The sequence below is a fragment of the Syzygium oleosum genome, unplaced genomic scaffold, assembly GCF_021117445.2.
Source record: "Syzygium oleosum isolate NSW1041296 unplaced genomic scaffold, Sole_v2.1 Sole_v2.13, whole genome shotgun sequence".
Lineage (NCBI taxonomy): Eukaryota > Viridiplantae > Streptophyta > Magnoliopsida > Myrtales > Myrtaceae > Syzygium > Syzygium oleosum.
The window spans coordinates 9,001,312-9,007,311 of NW_026607497.1; the positions used below are offsets into that span (position 1 = coordinate 9,001,312).

General features: G+C 43.9%; 1 long non-coding RNA gene across 1 annotated transcript in view; it reads left to right on the plus strand.

Annotated features, from left to right (window-relative positions):
• LOC115666022 (uncharacterized) overlaps positions 1-2,040 on the plus strand; it is a 42,879-nt gene extending 40,839 nt beyond the window's left edge. Inside the window, exons 2-3 of the long non-coding RNA XR_008817696.1 lie at positions 1,737-1,815; positions 1,892-2,040. This is a non-coding gene — a long non-coding RNA (uncharacterized LOC115666022). The remainder of the gene's footprint in view (positions 1-1,736; positions 1,816-1,891) is intronic.
• Positions 2,041-6,000: the final 3,960 nt, after the last annotated feature.

The window sequence follows — 6,000 nt, forward strand, 5'->3', positions numbered from 1 at the left end:
TTATTATGGGAAATGTTGAAAATGCCATTGAGAAGTTTAAAAAGTATTTGCACTCTACTTTTCACATTAAGGATTTGGGACCTCCCAAATACTTCCTCGGGATAGAAATTGCACGATCAGATAAGGGAATCTATCTCAGTCAACACAAATTTGTCCTAGAGATCATATCAGGACTATCAAGATCCAAACCAGCTGCTATCCCAATTGAACAGAATGTCAAGTTAACGACAGCTGAATATGATAAGGGCTTATCACCTCTGAATAAGGATCCTTTGCTAAGAGACCCTTCTGTTTATCATAGACTTGTCGGGAAACTTATATATCTAACCATGACTAGACCCGACATATGCTATGCCTGCAGACTCTCAGTCAGTTTATGCATAATCCAAAGCAGCCCCACATGAATGCTGTACTGAAAGTCGTGAAGTACTTGAATGGATGTCCAGGTTTGGGAATACTACTGTCTCGGGATAACAACATGGAGATGACAGCGTATAGTGATACAGATTATGCTACTTGCCCTATGAGTAGAAAATCTGTCATAGGATTTTGCATAAAATTAGGGGACTCGTTACTCTCTTGGAAAACAAGAAACAGTCGACCATTTCATTATCATCCACCGAAGCGGAATATCGGGCAATGGCGAAAATCAGCTGTGAAATAGTATGGATAAGAGGATTACTACAAGATCTCGGTATATGGGTAAAGGAACCAACCATTTTATTCTGTGACAATGATGATGCACTTAAACTTGCAGTAAATCCAGTTTTTCATGAAAGGACGAAACATATAGAAGTTGACTGTCATTTCATCATAGACAAGATTCAAGATGGAGTGATCAAGACAAGAGGAATAAGGACGACGAAGCAGCCCGCGGATATCTTTATTAAACCTCTATGCCATAGGCAACATACGTATCTATTAAGCAAGCTAGGCATCCTTGATGTGTATAGACCGCCAGCTTGAGGGGGAGTGTTGAAGATACTGTTGCCCCAACCGATTTTAATTGATCTCAATACTGATCCTAATTGATCCCGATTATTTCATTGATTGGAAACTAGAATATTGTGTATTAGGAATTGATTTTTTCCTTTATTCTGTATATTTTTTTCCTTAATTAGTTCAACCCTATGTGTTATAAATAGGGCTATGATTGTACAATGTTGATATGAGAAAGCAATACAAACTTTCATACACTTTACTACTTACTTTACTGCTTTCCATCATCTTCTGACAATTTTCTCGATTAGGCAGTCGGTGACATGGACAATGAAGAGTTCTTAACGGAGGATTTCATAGTTAACATGATGTTTGTGGGCATATTTGCAAGCACTGAGTCTATTTCAACAATGTTGGCTTTGATCTTCAAGTTTCTATCCGAGACCCCTGCAGTTCTAGAGGAATTAACGGTAACAGAATTTACATGATATATAAAAATATTGTTTTGCGCCATGTTGTCAAACCTTATTCAACAATGGCAACGTCTATATTGCAGGCCGAGCACACAGCAATTCTCGAAAAGAGGGAGGGGCAAAGTACTGCGCTTTGTTGGGATGAATACGAGTCGATGGCTTTCACGATTCAGGCGAACAAAAATCCCTTCATTGGCGTTTTGTTTCTTTGCCCTTCTATGCTTCAAAGAAGTATCATGTTCCAATAATTAAAAGTGTGCCTTCTATGCTTCAAAGAATTATCATGTTCCAAAAAATAAAAGTATTCTCTGGAAAAAACTTCAGGTAATAAATGAAACACTCAGGCTGGCAAATACTGCTCTAGGGCAAATGCGAAGAGCAGTACGAGATATCCTAGTGAACGGTGAGTAGTCTTGATTGACATTCACACCTTTGAAACATTAATAAGCAATGTCTTCTCACGAATTATCTACTTGCAGGATTTGTGATCTCAAAAGGTTGGCCGATCATGCTAGTCACGACCGCTCTCCACATGAATCCCAAGGTGTTCGACAATCCTCTTGAATTTAACCCTTGGCGCCGGAAGGTGCGCGACTGGAACTCTTCGATTAATATTCATGGACTGACTTTTTTCTCGTCTTCTTGGCATAACCTAATTTCCATTGCATATCACGATCTTGATTTAGGCACAAAATCGAAGAACTTTATGCCTTTCGGTGGAGGAGCAAGACAATGTGCTGGTGCCGAGTACATTTGAGTGTTTTTATGCGTGTTTCTTCATGTGCTGGTTACAAAGTTTAGGTAAACAAATTCTCAATCCTTTTCCAGATATATCGGTCGTCTCTGGCTAGGTAATGTGGCCGAGATATGAGAAAAGTTGTCTGATGATCTTCTTCTCTGTCTTTTTATTTACAGGTGGACGGAAATCAAGATAGGTGACATCTACCGCAATCCCATACTAGGATTTAAAGATGGCGTTAACGTAAAGCTTTCGGAGTCTTGGAACTAAAACTTGCTTTAGGTGGCACTGGCTTGACATGAATAAGACATGTTTGCAACTCCCTTACTAGTTTACTGTGGCAAATGTTTTCCTTCAAAGGACATGTTTGACTTAATGGGTTTAGAATGCCAATTTTACCCTTTCCAATAAGACAGTGCTAGTGATCTTCTCCTTAACACTGTGAGCATAGGACTCATGGTAGGGGTTGAATTAAGGAGATAGAATCGAACACTTATGACGTCAAGGTATGATAATGACTAGGCATGTTTCTCGTGCCAATATTGCCTTTATCGCTCTTAATTCAATTTATGTGAGTACGTAGTTATCTTCTCTTGCTGAAGAAATTCTTCTCCAATCTGTCCATAAACGAATAAGAACCATTGTAGACTAAGTAATAATTAGTAGTGCATTTCTAATACTGTTAGATCCTCTTTAGCGTTTTCCCGATGTCCTATTCCCAAAATAGGCTGGAATTTGTCTACTAATCCCGTGTCATGACATTTATTGGGATGTGTACATATCATAGTCACATCGAAACTCCCACTCCACTAGAACAAGATATCCTTGCCAATTCACTTCCATTGTCCGGAGTCCTTCAGGCGTGTGAAGGCCTCAAATCTTGGTCTTTTGCCACCGGAGGGTTTATAGGCCTACAAATCTCAATTCGAAATCATTCAAGAAGTTACCATTTCCAGCACCAGGAGCAGCAGAAGGAGGTGTGCCTGCTGATGGGGGAGAACCTCGAACCATATGCACGGTATGATCAGCCTACAGACCTTCAAAAGCAACGAAGCAAAATATCCATTCAAATTTCCAAAAGTGATGCATTTTTTAGAAGGCTATGTAGCAAGTCTCTGGCTAGATTTTAGTTAGACGTAGGATCCAGTCAATAGGGAAAAGATAAACGTTGGAATCACATAACCATTAGAGTGAACCAGTTGCCCACTTACGGCATCATTCACTAGCATACATCCACATGCACCATGAAAGGACAGAAGGCTCACACAGAATCAATGGCTAATTTACATCCGAATATGAAGAGAAATTGCCATGAACAAGAAATAAAAACTCTGTACTGAAGTGGCTAGTAGTATCACTTATAGGGGGTTGTCAACCGGTGTAGTTTTCGATGAATTGGAAATTGTCGTGTATACCATAAATAATAAGCTTATGCTAGTAAGGATCTGTTTAGTAACGTTTTTGTTTCTTTGTTTTTATGTTCTTTTGTTCCCCGGAACAGAAAAAGAACAGAAATCCGTTTAGAAAAAAAATCTACTTTTTTTTGTTTCTGGAACAAAATTGATCCTGGAATAGATTTGGAACAGAAACAAGAAGCAAAAAAAATCTACTTCTTTGTTTCTGGAACAAAAATAAGAAACGATTTTTTCTGGAATCCTCCAAAAACAAGAAATAATTTATCGGCCGCAACCCGCCCACTGCCGCCTCTCGCCGTCCTTTGCCGCCACCTACCACCCGCCTTCTGCCACCGACCGCCTCCCGCCCGCCGGCCGCCTCTTGTCGTCGACCACTGTCCTCCGCCGCTTGACACTTGTCGCCACCCGCCACCGACCGCCGTCCTCCACCGCTAGCCGCCGTGCTCCATCGCCCGACGTCGGCCACCGGCGCTAGCCGCCTCCCCCCGCCAACCACCCGACGCCGGCGATCACCCACCACCGGTCGTCATCCTCCGCCGCCGACGGCCACCCACCACCGGCGGCCATCCTCCGCCACCCGCCATCGTGCTCCACCGCCCGACGCCGGCCACCACCCGGCGCTGGCTGCCCTCAGCCGCCGGCCACCTCCCGCCCCTGGCCACCCGACGCCGGCGGTCACCCACCATCGGCCGCCATCCTTCGCCACCGGCCGCCGTGCTCCATCGACCGACGCTGGCCACCCTCCGCCGCCAACCACCTCCCGCCGCCGCCCCCTGCTACCGTCACCGCCGCCCGACGCCACCGTGCTCCGCCGCTGACCGCCGTGCTCCACTGCCTCCCGCCACCAGCCGCCATCCTCTGCCACCGCCGACCACCATCCTCTGTCCCCCACCGCCACCCGCTGTCCTCCGCTGGTAGCCCAGAAGGGATAAACTCGTCTATGGAATAGAAATGGATCATTCGCGCCCTAAACACGTTTCTATTCTTTTTCTATTTTAGGAATAGAAATTTTGTGCAATTACTAAACGCTATTTTTTGCTCAGAAACTATTCCAAGAAATAGAAATAGAAAAAACTATTTCTGATCAGAAATTATTTCTGGGAACAGAAACGTTGCTATGCAAACCCTAGCTCACTATGATACTGTTACATTGCTACACACAAACAATCGTGATAGAAACTCTAGGGTTTGATGAGTGACATATCAGAAATAAGTAGAACTGATGGATTCATATGAGATTGATAGACTAGTGGGAAAACGAACGATCCATTGTGACTTGGTAATTAATAGATTCACTAAGTAGTTTCATGGCATCTGGGCCATGAACTGAATTCAACTGCGAGATAGGAATCAAACAATGTATCTGCTATATACCTTAACTTGGACGTACATGTTATTGCAATCTAAATGCCCATATCAGGTTAAATAAAAAGGAAGGCGATCGCATAAGTCAGAAATTACCGACAATGCTAGAGATTGAATCGCCAATCCCAAGTATACTCTCCTCATTGTCCTGATTAGTTACAGGCAAATCAGACCCATTAAGAGGATCATCTTGCAAACAATCAGCAAGCATACCGGCACACCTCATTGTCCTGATTACTTAAAGGCACACCAAACCCATGAAGAGGGTCATCTTGTGAAATTGGGCCGAACTAACCAACACATAATCCACAACAAACTTCAAACCTAACTCGACTTCTAATAAGCACACTTCAATATCATTCTATGTCCAATCAACCAAGAATAATCTAACGAAGGACCAAAGTAACCCAGAGTTAGAAAACTAAAAATCGAACCTTGATATAGCCCTTCTCGATGAGGAGTTGTGCGACCCCAAGATGGTAAGGGATCAAGAGCCCGGCGGCCGAGAAGCTGAACCCGGGACTAGTCACCACTCTCCTCTTCTACTCTGCCTCCACATCCTTAATCCTCTGCTCCCACATCGCAACAGGCTCTATCTCGTCCTCGATCACAACGCCAATCCCCACCTTCCCATCATACCTCGTGCCCCTCCTCCCGCCGCCATTGATGCTCGCTCCGCCCGGACGGTCCCTGAGGAAACCGGCGTCTGAAGCGGCATTCGCGTCCTTCCTGCTACTGTTGCGGCACTTGATCAGCCGCGAAGCGATGCCGAGGAAGAGCACAGCGGTGGCGGTGGCAGCGACGGCAGCGGCAGCGATGGCGAACGATCTCATGTCCGTCTGAGAAGAATTTGTGCTTCTGGTTATGGTTCTGGTTCTGGTTCTGGTTCTGGTTCTGGTTCTGGTTCTAAGTGGAGAGGATTTAGAAGAGGAGGTTTTGGCGCCACTGAGTTCTTGTTGTTGTTGAGAAGGAAACAATTTTTTGAACTTATAGGATATTGCTTTTCCAATAATTTTAAATACATTATTATGTTAATGAATATCTTCTAATGTCTATTTTAAAAATATTT